This window comes from Cupressus sempervirens, chromosome 6 (assembly GCF_028749045.1).
Source record: "Cupressus sempervirens isolate cs-2001-9-10 chromosome 6, ASM2874904v1, whole genome shotgun sequence".
NCBI classification, from domain to species: domain Eukaryota; kingdom Viridiplantae; phylum Streptophyta; class Pinopsida; order Cupressales; family Cupressaceae; genus Cupressus; species Cupressus sempervirens.
Genome location: NC_143123.1, coordinates 101,581,338 through 101,598,343, shown reverse-complemented (window position 1 = coordinate 101,598,343; position 17,006 = coordinate 101,581,338). Strand labels below are relative to the sequence as shown.

At 32.6% G+C, this 17,006-nt stretch overlaps 1 long non-coding RNA gene across 1 annotated transcript; it reads right to left on the bottom strand.

Moving 5' to 3' along the window:
• Positions 1 to 13,785: 13,785 nt before the first annotated feature.
• On the bottom strand, positions 13,786 to 15,436 carry LOC149551443 (uncharacterized). Its single transcript, XR_016353298.1, has 2 exons — positions 14,827 to 15,436; positions 13,786 to 14,104 (listed from the first exon to the last, which is right to left on the bottom strand). It is a non-coding gene; the product is annotated as an uncharacterized LOC149551443 (long non-coding RNA).
• Positions 15,437 to 17,006: the final 1,570 nt, after the last annotated feature.

The following is a 17,006-nucleotide window of genomic DNA, read 5'->3' as shown; positions in this document are numbered from 1 at the left end:
TATAAAACAGTCTTCAGACCTTTCGAACTAGCGCAGCGACAGTATTTACAACAATCTGTTTAAATATTTCAAACAAGATGAAATATACATAAATTAACCATAAAAATGTGCTCAGACCTTTCGAAATAGCACGACAACAGTATTTATGAAACTGTATTTAAACTTTCATACTAGATGAAAAATACATAAACTTATTATAAAATTGTAATTAAACGTTTCAAAGTAGAGCAGTGACACCTACTTGGAAGCTTTAAGATCAACGCCGTAGTGATGAGATGTGTTAGAGGAAAATTCAGGGGTTCGAACTCGTGACGATAGTAAAGGAGGAAAGTGCAAACGCTAGTGAGATAGGCTAGCGCAAACGCGGGGAAAGTGCAATCGAGAACATATTTATTACAAAGAAAAGCGCAAATATCCAGTACAGACCGAGGAACACTAATGCCGAATCGGAGAAATTTGGTGATTCCGCAGTAGAATACTCCTCTGTAAGCGGCGCATTTGCCTTTTCGCAGCTCCTCACACGTGAAAACATCAGCACCGTCCAGAGCAGAAAAAGAAGCGCCTCATATTTGGCCATGGCAGACAAATCTTCAGAAAAGAAGCGGCAGAAAAGGACAAGGCAAATGGAGTGGAGAAGGATATTTATAGCCAAAATTGTAGGAGGAGGGGAAAGTGAAAAGGAAAACTACAGAGTTACTTTCTGTGTTTTACTGGGAAGAAACGTGTCATTTATGATTGAGAAATTTTGAATTCCAGATCAGACAAAGTTTTTTTTTGAGTGCCACTTAAAACAGGCATACCAGTTTCCTCGTACCTGTAGCTAATTTGGTTAGTTTGTTACATTCAGCTTTTACTCGGATGGTGAAATGATGCCAACTCACGCTAAATTGTTTTCCTTTTCTTCTCTTAAAATAATTTGATTTAGTAGAACTAAGATCTCGTACTCTAATTTTTTTATTAATTGAATTTTAACTTTATAGAGATCTATAGATATTGGAGAAAGTCATTTATAATTTTATGAATTTGATGTATCTTTTACAAGTACACAGATATTATTTTAATAAAAGGTATTTTGGTCTAGATTCATTATCTAAGAAAAATGGTTCAATAATTTGAACATGTAAGAAGGATGAGTCAGGAATGCAAACTTAAAATGAAAAGAGTAGAAGAGGGCATCTATTGATGTGTGTTGTATGACTCACCAACTAGTAGAACAAAATACCAAAATATCTTATCCTCTCTTGAATAAAGTCTTGTGTATGCTAAGATTGTTAGAAGATCATACAATGACTTTAAGGTTCCTTTAATGCCAAGTCTTGACTGTGGATAAGATCGGTGGTTGATGTGATTTGTTCATGATCACAAGGGGCCTTACGTGTTTATTTAGATTCATTTCAAGCCATACTAGATGTGGAAGCTATCCTAAGGTTTTGCAATGAAGTGTTTTTTTTGGAGTTTTCACAAAATATGCAGAAATTCAATAAGATAGGGTTCAGGAATTCTATTCTAATCCTAAGGGTAGTGATAACAAAAAATAGTATTCTAGTGAAAAATTCTTTAATTTATCGAATTTCGCTTCGCCAAGTTATACTACAACTATGCATGAATCGGTGCAATCTTCAAGGGTTATGCCAGAGATTTTCATATCACCACATACACCATCATAAAGAGAAATGTATACGAATGATAGAAGTTGAGCATATGCATGAAAGGGGTTCAGGCTAACTTTACACAACGAGTTAGAATCACTAAAACGTCAAAAGTATGAACCAAAAGAACTCATCAATACACCATCATATTCTTCATTGTAATCACCACACATTGACTATGCTAAACATAATCTAATTGAAAAAATTTAGGAGAACAAGTAAGCACTAAGACACGTCAAGTATTCACCAAACTCGAATGAAAACTTTATTATCTTAGTAACTCATAGCAACAATCTCATAAAAACCTCCCTTTTACAAATGAGAAATGAGGCCTTTATATAGGTCCTCAATTACAATAGGTGGCCTGGATGATCACAATAATTGATGGCCAAGATTGTGCCACATCATCCCAAATTAGGGTTAGGGCAAAGGAAAGGAATCTACATTAATGCAACAAGGAATCCATTACTGTAGTGGGTAATAAATGCCCACTATGCATGCTTTTTTAGGAAGGAGTGGGGTGCAATAAATATTCACCATGCATGTCCATTACTCAATAAATGCTCAATCTTCCTTGAATAAATTATTCTTGATTCCATTCTTTGAATGCATAGAAGTTTGACTTGGAGACCTCAGTTCTTCATCAAAGATAATTGGATGCCATGAAATGATGATGGAGGCCATGTAAGCTCGATTATTTTCCAACTGCATCATTTTAACTAAGATCCAACTTTGACTGACTTTTCTGAAAATCTCTCTTCGAACATTCTCCTCTTCCATGTACTTGCTTGGAAATTTATCTCCCTAAAATGGATTGGAATCCCTTGCTGATGATTATGTTACTCTAGAATTTCTTCATATTGAACTTCCTTCGCCATGTTCTTGGATTTTTGGATTTGAACTTTGATCTTTGAACCTTGAATGTCTGTGATTGGATCACTTAGTGCTTTGATCTTGGTACTAGAATTTTGGATTTGAGCATCTTTCTTGAATTTCTAGAACTAGAGCTTTCTCCTCTTTTTTCTTCAAATGCTTTCAATTCACTGTTATGCCTTTTCTTACATTTTGAAGAATTCCCCCCTTTTTTAATCATCATCAATCATTTTTCCAGTCTTGGGTACACACTTGAAGAGGGTGAAATTCAAGATTTGGAGAAATTTTCAGCACTTAATCCTTTTTCATTTTTCCATGAAGGAGAAAGTTTCCAACACTTAGCCATTTATTCTTCCATGAAGGAGGAATTGTCAACACTTAGCCATTTTTTCTACCATGAAGGAAAAACTTCCAACACTAGCATTTTTTATTCTATGAAGGAGGAATTTATAACACTTCACAATTTTTGCTTCTATGAAGGACAAATCTCCAACACTTTGCCAATTTTTCTTTCATGAAGGAGAAATTTCCAGCACTTAGCCATTTTTGCTTCCATGATTTCTAATTCTCTTGCTCGTGAAAATTTTGAGTGGTCATGGGTTTTGTCCATGATGGAAGAATTCCGCAACAACCATTTTTTTCCAAGGTGGGATTTTTTGAGTGATCGTGAATTTTGTCCACTATGGAAGAATTTCACAACAACCATTTTTCTCCAAGGGAAGACTTTTTGAGTGATCATGGATTTTGTCCATGATGGAAGAATTCCGCAACAACCATTTTTTTCCAAAGCTGAATTTTTTGAGTGATCTTGGATTTTGTCCACGATGGAAGAATTCCATGACAACCATTTTTCCTATTGTTTTCATGCCTTTCTACTTTTGGATATTTCATGGGTGATTCCAAACTTAACCATTTTTTTCTTGATTGACTGCCATGTCTGCTCATTCTTTTGGATATAGACACATGTACCCTTTTGGCTCTTTATCAACCATAGCTCACTTGTTGCAGAAATAGACCTGCCAAAAATAGACATTCTAAAAATAGTAAGTTGTCCCAAAGTCAAAATAAGGCCAATCTGAGAGGTAGTGAAATTTACTAAAAATAGACTTACTAAAAATAGACTTTCTAAAAATAGCAAGTTGTCCCAAAGTCAAAATAACGCCAATATGAGAGGCAGTGAAATTTACTAAAAATAGACTTACTAAAAATAGACTTTCTAAAAATAGTAAGTCAAGACATTCAATTCTCAAACAAGCAAATAATTCCCATTCTCAGAGCCACGTGGACAACACTTTCCACATCTGACCAATTTTACCAATTCTCATTTGAAAGAGGGAACTTTAGAAGATTGAGCCCAATACGACCAAGAACTAAAGCCAAAAAGACAAGACCAAGAGACAAAAGGGGCCCGCCCCATTTGCAATGGGGCGATGGTGTGCAAAGCCCACAACAGCATCTAGTGTTTTAAAGATTTATTTAATCTCATTATTTTATAGCATGAAGACATGAATTAAACAAATTTTTATAATTTTTCTTAATGACGAGTCTAATATACATTGTAAATACAAGAGCATGTGCAAGATGATGGTGGATTTAAGTAGACCGGTTAGGAAACTTGACATAAAATACAAAACTTGTTTGATAAGAACTTCAAATTTTAATGTAACGGTGCAAATTTCCTTTAGGAAAAAATAAAAAGTTATTATGTCTAATATCACTCTACATGAATCAATATAAGATTTTGCATATAAATTGATTTAGAATTGATAAGTATTATTTTTAAAATTATATATAAAAAATAACTAAATAATTAATTTGATTTCATCTTTCATATATAAAACATTAAATTCTCAGTGTGACAAGAGTTGGTGCTCTCAGGAGTAGTTGGAAGAGATATGGAAAATCAGACGCCTGGATTGGTCAATGAACAGAAGAGACGGAGAGATGATCCTATCGCCTGCTCAAACCAGATAAATATTTACCCCCCAATAAGAAACAATCCTTAATAAATCAGAAAATGACCAATCCCCAACCTCTCTTAAGCAATTATCTCAGTCTAAGACAAAATCTCTTCCACCCAACTCGCTACGTAAAGAACAATCCATAAATACTCATCGAAAGGCGAATCCGGATGATGCAAGGCTCTCAAGCAAGGACCTTAAGAACATATTAATTATTAGTAACTCAATCAGTGAAACAAATCGCTATCCATTTCATGTTGTTTATTCACAGGCTTTGCATTGAAATTATTGAAAAGGGAACCCAACTTTAATGAACAAAAGACAGAAAAATACTCTTCTCCAGCTTGGTTAATATGTAAATCTATCCCACTAGAACATAACCGTCCTCAGATCATATAGGAGACAAATTAGGAGATCTAATTGGAGTACATAATTCAAGCTCGAAGTTAAATTCTTCTAAATCTGGAAATAGGGCATCATAACAAATAAATCATATACATCTTACAATTTCACAAATATGAAGGGAAATTTAAAAACATGTGTGTAAATTTATGTGTCAATGTCTGAACATCAAATCTAAGCTAATAAGTGAACAATTGCAAATTAAAATAAAATCTTTACTTTTCCTTACCATATGCAATGTGTCTCCATTGTCCTCCTAGTTTTGAGTCATCTTGATGTGTGAGCTCTCATATTTTGATCAGCTCCCTTCTACAAGATTGCTTCAAAATGTTGAAGATTTATGAATTTCTATGCAATATTAGATGGAACCATCCTAAATAAATAAATGATGCAAATGAATTATGAAAATGGATGATAGATTACTTGAGAATGCTTCTAATGCTAATTTGAAATGCTTAAATTGAGTATGAATCTAGATGATGCAATGAGGAGACAAAGGTTCCTTTTATAGACTTTAGATAGACTTTAACCTAGGTGGCAACATCCACGACGGAGAGATAATTAAACACACAAAAATGGATGAGATTGACTTGATTGAAGAGATGAAGGAAATCAAGAATTTAGTTGAGTTATGAGAGGAAAGTTAGGAAAAGGAAAGAAAGACACTTTGTAGTCATCTCATCAAGATCTTTTTAAAGGACTCCAGCACTAGAGAAAACTCCAAGGACAAGTGTCTCATGAACCCTTGTTCACTCCATGAGGTAGATTAACATGTCTTTGAGGTTGACTTAATCAAGGCCGCATCTCCTCTATTAATCCCATAAAATAGGACACATGGGTGAGGATAGATAAGATTTTTAATTATTAATTAAAATTAATAATTGGTGCAATTATGAGGTGGCACATGATTTGGACTGCTTGAGTGGACTGAAAGACTTAGTCATTTGGGTGAGTAGATAATTAAGTAATCTAAATAAATTACTTAATAAAATTATTTGAGAGACTTAGGATAGTATAATTGACATAGGTGAATTAGATTAATAAATTAAATAATTTATTAATATTAAAGACTAATAATATTAATTAAATATAGAAATATTAAATTAATTATTAAAAAGTAGATTAACTTAATAAAATGAATAATTTATTAAAGTTAATAGAAGAAAAAATAACAATTAAATATAAAAATATTTAATTAATTAAGGAAAAAATTGAATTAACTTAATAAATTAAATAATTTATTAAAGTTAATAGAATAGGAAAATTATTAATTAAGTATAAAAAATATTTAATTAATTGACTTGACGAGTTTTAATTGTACACATTTTGTCATTCTTTGTAATAATGTGTGGACAACACATTATTTCAAAGATAGATAGTGGTTGAATTTGTTGCTCCTGCAACTTAAAAGATTGACCAAGGTATGAAGATGAGCAATGCTATGATAAGTGCTAGAAAGAAATAGTCTAGGTGAGAGGAAATGATGAAAAGTGGCATTGTATGGTAGAACCCCCAAGCAAAAAGGGTCTAATGGGCATATATAGGAAAAAGACAAGGTGGATGAGTCATCATTTACACACATAGTGATAGGAGATTGGTGCAGAGCAAGTGAAGAAAAGATATCATTCTGGATTACAGAGCAGCAATTTGAGCACATTTAGAGATATCAACAACCAACTATCTATGGATAGCCAATAAGTAGTATATCCCTCTAAGTCAATTAATGGGTTTAGCTAGAATTTGTGATGGAATGATAGATTTGATAGGTTTTTAAGTAGGATTGTAGGATAGGTAGATTTTTTTTTTTTAAAATAATTATTTAGTGGACAAATGTACAATTACAATGCATAAATAGGCAACTTTAATGCTTGTTTTCATGTTTTAGTTGTTATAGCGCATTTGTAGGCAATTTTTTGCATAATTATCATTTGTATGCTCGCATTTGTGATATCTACGCATATGTGATATGATGGTGTAAATAGATTTAGGGATGTTGCACATTTGATAGAAATGTACAACCCTAGTATGATTCAATGCATTGGATTAGGGGTTGTGCAAATTTGTTTAAAATGCACAATTATTGATAGATTTGACGCATAGGTCCAGGATTGCTGCACAAATGTGTTAATTGTGCAAGTGTTGGATTATATTGTGCATCTTTAGAATATAGTTTCACGTCTATTTTATTAGTAGATATGGCTAGGTAGAGGGCAGAATATGATAGAAATTATCAAATAAATATGAAAGGGCATTGTTTGAATGTTCAAGTAGGATAACTAATGTGACCCACATAGGCATCATTGTAGCAATGTTAGCTAGAAACTCACATAGGTCTAGAAAAATGATAAATTTGTCGATAGTCATGTAATAAACATCTAATAGGATCAGTTGTTTGATAGAACATACATGTACAACAAACAATTTCCTAGATAGTTGATGTCGTATTTTGTTGATTTGTGTAGGAGGATCTTTTAGATATTCTAAAGTCAAGAGAGAAATTTCTTGACATAGTTTTTTAGGTTGTTTTTGACTAAGAGTTATTAGGTATTGATTGCCTCTAGTTGATTATATCATAAGATGTTTTGACCTGTGATCAGGGCCAACCTTGCCTTATTGACGACTTTGGTATAGAGATGGCATTCCAAGATGAGTACTTTTCATCTTTCGATTGGGGAAATGAGTGTGACACTCGAGGACATGGATGAGCAGATGAGGAGCTTCTAAGAGAGCTCTTATTATTATAGAGATGCTGGTGGGGTTGGATAATATATTTCAAGGCAACAAGATAAACATGGTGACAGTGCTTCTTAGACATTATGTATACACCATGGACAGACCTATTAGACTCTGATGGATTTTTTATTTTGAGATATGTTATTATTATGATATATCATCAGCTATTGGAGATTGTATATCATTTTTTTAGCATGCATGGACATTGAACACTTATAATTTTATATGTATTTATGATATTTATATGTGATGGATATTTACACTGTATTATGCAGGATGTGATATGATATGATGATGACATGATTTTTATTTGTAGCTATATATATATATGATTTTTTATTTTCTCAAGATGTGATACAATTGGGTTTTCAAATGTGTATGATTTCTATTTTTATAGATGAAAATGTGGGAAATGCAAAAGGTTTGATACAATGCTTTTAAATAGTTAGTAATAGATGCTATGTGATTTATGAATATATTTGATATTATCATGTATGAAAAATGGTAATTAAAATAAATAATAAGAAATGATAATGATGATTTAACCTAGAATTGACAAATGTATGCAAACTAAATGAATTTTGTAATGATGGAATCTACATGGAATGCAAGTGTTTTGATTATTGCACCAATAACTTCAATTTTGGATAGTAACAAAATTTCACCCTAAAAGACCTAAGAAAAGAAAAGATGATACCCGGATGAAAAGACTTAAAATATATAGAAGGAGCGTCACATACTCATAATGAAATGCATGTGGATGGATAGTGAAAACAAATGTGGATATGAAATTGCAAACTACAAATGCAAATACCAAGGTTCACATTCTCCATTTTCTTGTAATATCTTTCTTTTGAAGGTAACATGAATTTTTATCATCATTGGGCTTTTTATTGTTGTAAGGGAACACAAGAATCATGGTATAATTAATATGTTAATTATGAGAACCATAAAAAGGAAAAAACTTAGAGCTATGTTAACAACTTTCGATAAATTAAACAAAGAAATATAATCTTAATAGTGGCTATAATTTGAGCATATTTATCTAAAATTATTAGCTTAAAAATTTTATTGAACAAATCTGTAGCTTAAATTTAACTATAATAGATGATGTATCATAAGACAAGGATAATCCGCTTATCTAAACAAACCTGCTTATTAGATAATCCACTTTGACAAAGAACTAACTAAATACCATCATAGACAGAAAAAATACAATACACAATTATAATATAGAAATTCATATTTATCTTTCTTCACATTTTTACAAATAAACAGAAATTAAATCATTTACTCTCTCACACACATCACATCACATCACAAATCAACTTTCTTAAACATGTTTAAGAAATTTTTTAAAAAACATTGTTATCACATCACCATTCAAAAACAAACGCATCAACTTTTTAAGGACATGTTGGAAAAACGGAAAAATCTTAGTTATCACATCACCATTTAAAAACTTAAAAACTTAATAATTTAAATTGAATCTGATCGACTGTCATTAGTGAAGTGTATACAGCACGGTTTGAGGAATTGCACAGTTCGAAACATGTGGACCAAGTTTGAACAATGTTTTCCTCCCAACTTTTGACAAGAAGTAGATGGTTACGATTAAAGATTTAAAACCTTCTGGAACCAACCAGTTAAAACGTACTCTGTATCATACAGAGAATGGAATCCCTCTTTTGTAACAGTAGTACTATCAGTTGTATTGTCGATCACTAGCAGATAATCATCACTGCAATTTGGTCACTATCAGTTGTATCGTCCATCACTAGCAGATAACAAAGAACCCCCCTACTCCTGAGACATTTTGAGTAAATCAAGCATCAATTTATAGTTTCCAAGACTATGTTGATATTTTCTTGATTTGAACATCTGGAAGTTCAGTATGTATTGGTTGTTCCACTAATAGGGGATCATCTACTAATTGATCTTTTATTACTTGTCCCTTTATGGATTTTTGACCCACATACTCAATGTCAAATTCGCTTAGTATCATAACCCACTTTTCTAGTTTTCTTGTTAATGCTGATTTACTAAGAAAATACTTCAAAGGATCTATCTAAGCAATTAGTGTGACTTTGTGGGATAGCATGTAGTATCTCAACTTTTGGGATGCAAAAAAAACATTGCCAGACATACTCTTTTAGTTGATGAATAGTTAAGTTCATATCCCACCAGAGTGTGACTGATATAATAGATAGCCTTTACTTTTCCTTCATGGTCTTGTTGTGCCAATCAGGCTCCGAAAGAATTTTTAGTCACTGATATGTATAACAAGAGTGATTTTCCATGTATGGGTGACATCAAAGTTGATGGGTTTGTCAAATGCTATTTGATCTCAATATCAAAAGATTCTTCACATGTGGTATCCCAGTGAAATGACATATTCGTATGTAGTAGATTCATAAAAGGATGACTTCTATTAGCCAATTGTGAGACAAATCTCCTGATGGATTGCAACTTTCCTTGTAATGATCTTAACTAAATTACGTCCTTGGGGGATGACATTTCCATAATTGCCTTGACTTTATCAGGATCCATTTCTATTCCTTTTGATCAAACCATATATCACAAGAGTTTTCTAGAAGTCACGCCAAATGCACATTTCTTGCGATTTAATCTAACATTGTACTTTTCCAGTCTGGTGATTATCCTGTACAATATTTGTAAATAAACTTTCCCTTTTTTTTATTTGTGCAAGATATCATCAACATAGTCTTCCATTATGGTATGCATCATGTCATGAAAATTTATTGTCATTTTTCTCTTATATGTAGCACCTGCATTTTTGAGACCAATAGGCATGACATTCTAGCAATAAGTACCTCATAGGCACATGAATGCAGTTTTCTCTTGGTCTTTAAGTGCAATTTTTATTTGGTTATAGCTAGAAAAATCATCCATTAAAGATAGCATTCATGCCCAATAGTAAGATCTTCAATAGTATCAATGCTTGGTAAAGGGAAATCATTTTTCAGACAAGCTTTATTTAGATTTCTTAAGTCAGTGCACATCCTAATAGAGTTGTCTGGTTTTGAAAGAGGAACAATGTTCGATATCCTTCTGCATAATCAATTTCTCTAACAAAACCAACATCTAATAGGTTCTTTATTTCATCTTTTACTAGAAGTTCTGAGAGTGTGATCCACAGGGTTGAGATTGTCATTGACATTCACATGGAGAATCGTCCTTGGAGGTTGATTGGGGGAGCATCAGATGATCCTCAACCATTGTTGGTTTCGTCATCTGCGGATCCTGCTGAAGTTATCCTTCCTTCTGTCTATTGGGGATGACACAAATTGCTTATTTTCTTCCATTCTATGAACCTCGAGCGGGCACTGGTGGGAGATTGAGTGGGGAGGAAGCACAGGAAGACACTTGTGAGATCCAACACATCGATTGGTGAGGATGGGCAACCACTGATTTGAAGGAAAATCCCCTCTCGATAAAGCAAGCAAGGCTCTGCGACGTCTAGTGGGTTTCTTGTGGGGGATTATGGTGTAGAGAAAGCAACGTGTTCTTCTAGTTTTCTAAATGTGGGTGGTGTAGTGGTTAGTTCATCAACCCATTCTATTAAGATTCCTGTGGCGGGGGTGGACATATCCCTACTTCCAGAGCGCACTCCTGCTCATAGTGGGAAAAAGGCTTGTTGTTGCGTTGCTTCTCTGCCAGATCATGGAATCCCTAACTTCTCAAGGGAGGAAGTTGCTTCTTGGTTCAAGTGAGCCTGGTTTAGTTTCTTGGGTTTGGATGTTATGTTTCGGGTATACCCTTGCAGGCCTGCATTATTACCATGGTGTGGGCATTTTTTATACTTTATAAAATGTAACCCATTGTATAGGGGGTTTGGTTATTGCTACATAGGCAGAGGTTTTATTTGGGCTTGGGCACCGTTATGGATTGCACAATTTTGCTTTTGCGACTGGCTCTAACTTTTTTCAAATATTCATATAATTTACTATTATAAATAAAATAAAAAGTCTATTAAAGAAAGAGAAAAGAAAATAATTATTATCAAATTAAATATTAACTAGGTTGTCTTATATATTCAAAATAAAGATAAACTTTAACTTCAAAAATTAATCAAATTTAACTTTAAAAACTTCAATGTAACAAGGGGTAACCTTTAATTTATTCAAATGTCAACTCAAATTAGTATCTTATGAGGTAGCACATTTCTAATTAGTTTGTCTTCATTACATATGCCTAATCTAATCCATCATATACCTTAAACCAAATTTATCATCAACACAAATAAACAAACTATCTTAACACTAAACCTAAATTTAAATTATAGTGTTACACTTAAAAATATTTACCATTTATTAAATCTTAACTACAAACATAATTGAAGTTAAAAAAACTAAATTGTAACCTTAAATATTAAAGTCATCAAATCATAAACATATTTTCTTTAATATTTAGAACATTTGGCTTTCCAAATCCATTCACATGTTGGGTTTATTTGTAGTTGTCACTATAGTGATCTATCTCAATAAATTAAAAAGATTAACCCCATAACCAAAAGTTGAACCATATCCTTAAACACCACTGAGCTTTTACAAGCTTCCAAAATCCATTCCAAACTAAGATTTAAAAAATAAGCACAGTTGATAAAAACCCAGACCTAACTTTGACCATTAAAGTGAACAAAATTGAAGTATAATCCTAATTTTCAACCTACCTAAACCCTAATTTATATAATATTAATATAATTAAAACATAACCCTAATCTTTACACTCATCCTAAATGTCAAACTTGGATCTAAACTCCTAAGTCCTAAATCCTAACCTTAAGAATCCTAAATAGTATATTGTATTCATAAATGCTAAATCCTAATTCTAAATTCTAAACCCTTACTATTAATGCTAAAGCATAACCCTAATCTTATTATATATTTTAAACTCTTATCATACTCAATCTTATTCGATAAATCCTAATCTTAAATGTTAGACCCTAATACCAACCCTATTTCTAAATCAATCTTAAATTTAGGCATAATCTTGAATCTTAATTGTAAATCCTAATAGTATAAATCCTAATAGTAACCCTAATCTTAATCCTAACCCAAACCATAACCATAACCTTAATCAAATCTAAATCTGAACCTTCCCTGATCAAAACTTTATTTTTAACCTGAACGCATTTTTATAAGCATAATGCAAGTCTTGCCTTCACCCTAATCCTGACGCTAACGCTAACCTTGACATCAAGAGTAACCATAATTCTATTCACAAAAAAGACCATAGACTGAACCTTAACACTAAACCCTATTAATTGTGGCAGCCAAAACGGAGATAAGTGCAGCAGCAGCTTTAACATAGCAGTAGTGACAGTACTGGGATGGCTGTTACATAGAATGTCACACTCTGAAAACACATTCGCTGCCTTTTAATAATAGAACAAACACATTGTAGGCGAACTTTATCAAACACGAGGTGTCTAAACTCTATTATTTATTTTTTAATCTAAAGTCTTTTATACAATCTCGACAGTTTCAGTTGCAGATTTAATTGGGGCGTAAATTCCAATAACAATGCAGTCAAAATAATAATAGAACTGCATTTTATCTCGTACTGTTACACCCTGAGGTAATTTTTACTGTGGTAAAAAAATGGCCTCTTGAAATCTCAATGAAAAGTAAATTAAATGTGATGAAGAAAAGGCAGAAAAAAAAATTCAAAACACTCACACTGTGCGGTGTTATTTTATATTCTCATTATAAAAAAGAGATCTGTTGCAAACTACTTTGCAGACAACATCAACTGAAGAAATATTCATGAAAATGATTGGCAGTCATAAATAGCAGTAGCAATAAATAATATTTGTGTTCGAACTCCTGAGCCCATGGTAAGACAGGGCCATTAATAACTCTATTATGACAAAACTATCAGCCGCATAAAATCCGATCAGGTACTGAAATATGATAAATTAGTCAAACCCTTACTATTTTTCTACTGGAACTTCGAAAATACTGTGATTATGCAGCAAAACTTGGCGTATTTTATGGCAGATCAAGATCCGCATCACCTTCAACAGAAAAAATAAACACCGGGAGGCAACACTTACCGCGGCGTTGTGTAATATTTTAAAACAAAAAGGTCTTGGATCTGTTGAATTCTTATGTCAAAAATTACAACGTGACTAAGGCAAATCAGAAGTAAAAACTCAGAACACAACATTTTCATTAGGAGAGAGAGAGATATTACAAACTACTACTAATACTGCAGACGAATCATTTCCACATTTATTTTTGAAAAGGCATGGCAGCCATTAATAACAGTAGCAAATACTTATGTATTCGAAACCCTGAGCCCGAGGCAAGAGAGGGCTATTAATCAGAATGTTAAGCCAAAACAACCAGCTGCACAAAAGTCGAAAAGCACAAAGATAATGTATTACTAGTCAATCTATATTTACTTTTTCCTGGAACTGACAAAATACCGCAATGATCAAAAGCTCAAGAACCGCATCATCTGCACAAATAAAATACAAGGATAAATTGAGTGTAAAAGGTGTTTAAACCTTTCAAAGTAAATGAAAAATGCAGAGATTTACTACTAAACGTGTTTAAACATTTCAAAGTAGATGAAAAATGCATAGATTTACTACAAAACGTGTTTCAACATTAAGTAGACGAAATATGCATAGGTTTCCATCAAAATGTGTTTAAACCCTAGATGGAAAATGCAAAGAAACATTGTGTTTAAACCTTTAAAATAGCGCAGTGACGATATTTCTAAAACTGTGTATTGTAAATCTTAGCGCTCTCATATCCGAAACCGATAATGCTAATGACAATATTTATAAAATTGCATTTAAATCTTTCAAACTAGATATTAAATACATAAATTAACCTTAAAACAGTGTTTAAACATTTCGAACTAATGCAGCGACAATATTTATTAAACTGTGCTCAAATCTTTCAAACTAGTCGAGAAATACATAAATTAACTATAAAACAGTGTTCAGACCTTTTGAACTAGCGCAGCAATAATATTTGTAACACTTTGTTTAAATTTTTCAAACAAGATGAAAAATACATAAATTAACCATAAAACTGTACTCGGACCTTTCGAAATAGCACGACAACAGTATTTATGAAACTGTATTTAAAGCTTTCAAGCTAGATGAAAAATACATAAACTTAATATAAAATTGTAATTGAACGTTTCAAAGTAGAGCAGTGACACCTTACCTCGAAACTTTAAGATCAACGCCACGGTGATGAGATGTGTCAGAGAAAGAATTGCGTAATTCGAACTCGAGACGATTGTAAATGAGGGGGAAATAGGCTAGTAAAACGAATAGCGCAAACGCGGAGAAAGTGCAATCAAAAACATAATCACTACAAAGAAAAGCGCAAATAACCAGTACAGACCGAGGAACGTTAATGCTAAATTGGAGAAATTCGGTGAATCTGCAGTAAAAGGATCCTCTGTAAGCGGCGCATTTGCCTTCTCGCAGCTCCTAACAAGTGAAAACAGCAGCACCGTCCATAGCAGAAAAATAAGCGCCTCGTATTTGGCCATGGCAGACAAATCTTCAGAAGAGAAGGGCAGAAAAAGGACAAGGCAAATGGAGTGGGGAAGGATATTTATGGCCAAAATTGTAGGAGGAAAGGAAAGTGAAAAGAAAAACTACAGAGTTACTGTGTTTCACTGGGAAGACGCGTGTCAGTTATGACTGAGAAATTTCGAATTCCACGATCAGACACAGTTTTTTTAAAAGCGCCGCTCAAACCACGCATATCAGTTTCCTCGTATGTGCAGCTAATTTGGCCAGTTTGTTACATTCAGCTTTTCCTTGGATGGTGAAATGATGCCCAATGAGGCTTTAATTGTTTTCTTTTTCTTGTCTAAAAAAAAATTCAGTTAGTGAACCAAGATTTCATATTCTAAATTTTTTATTAATTGAATTTTAACTTTATATAGATCTATAGTTATTGGAAAATGTCATTTTTAATTTTGTGAATTTGATGTATCTTTTATAAATGTACAAATATTATTTCAATAAAAGGCTTTTTGAACATTTTGGTCTAGATTTACAGCTTAGATGCTTACAACAATCTCTTATGGCTTGGACTCGCTTACGTTCTTGGGCCCTTCCCTTCCCTTTCAATAGTAGGGGCTAGGGGTAGGGGACCTTTCTAGATTCTAGATGTCACATCCTTACATCTAAACATCGGGGCCCTTAGAATGTAGCGAATAATCAAGCATCAGTGGATAACCCCTATTTTGCAGTGGATACGATCTAGGATGAGAATCAGAGCAAGTTAAACATCACACCCTAAGCAAGAAATTAAGCTTGGAAAAATAAGTCAACTTTGACTATTTAACACTTTTAGCCTAAGAATCAAACCTTAGTATGTGATGTTTAGGTCATCTGCTAAATTCATTATCTAAGGAAAATGATTCAATAAGTGAACATCTAAGAATGATGAGTTTAGGAATGTAAACATTAAAATGAAAAAAGTAGATAAGATCATCCAAAGTTATAAAGATTTATTTGATCTCATTATTTTATAGCATGAAGAGGTGAATTAAATATTTTTTTGTATTTTTTCTTAATGACCAGTCCAATATACATTGTAAATACAAGAGAGCATGTGCAAGATCATGGTGGATTAAAGTAGATCTGTTAGAAAACTTGACTTAAAAACAAAAATTATTTGACAAAATCAAAATTTTATGTTCTTTTTGGAAAAAATCAGAAGTGGTTGTATCTAGTATCACTTTACATGAATCAAATAATTAGATTTTTTAACAAGATTTTGCATAAAAAGTGATTTAGAGTTCATAGGTATTATTTTTAATTATATATAAAAAATAATTATATAATTAATTTTATTTCATCCTTCATATACAAAACATTAATTTCTCACAAGTTTATCATATGAAGTTCATTTTATATGGCCTATATTGTAACAATCATCTCCAAATATTTGAAATATTAAGATAAAAATTAAAAAATCAATAGAAAATATTCATTTTATCAATAAGGATAATATTTTCTTATAAATGATCACATCTCTCCAACTCCTATCCAAGATTTTAAGCTATTGCTTCATCTCACCTCAAGTCACTCACCCTCAAGTAAAAGCACAAACATGTGTCACCCTTTGAGATATTTTGAAGGGTGACGGTTGAAGTTGTTATGACTGAAGGGGTTATGGTTGAAACCCTATCGATCATACATATGTGGTCCTTTCCCAAGGCAACATGGTAGGCTGCAAAGTTACGATCAAAACACTTTCAGTCATAACCGTTTTAACCAAAATATTATAACCTAATATATATGGAACTCACTTTTGAAAGGTCATTTTCACTATTTTGGTTTCCAAATTTTGAGAAGTAGGAGGTAATATATATGTTGAAC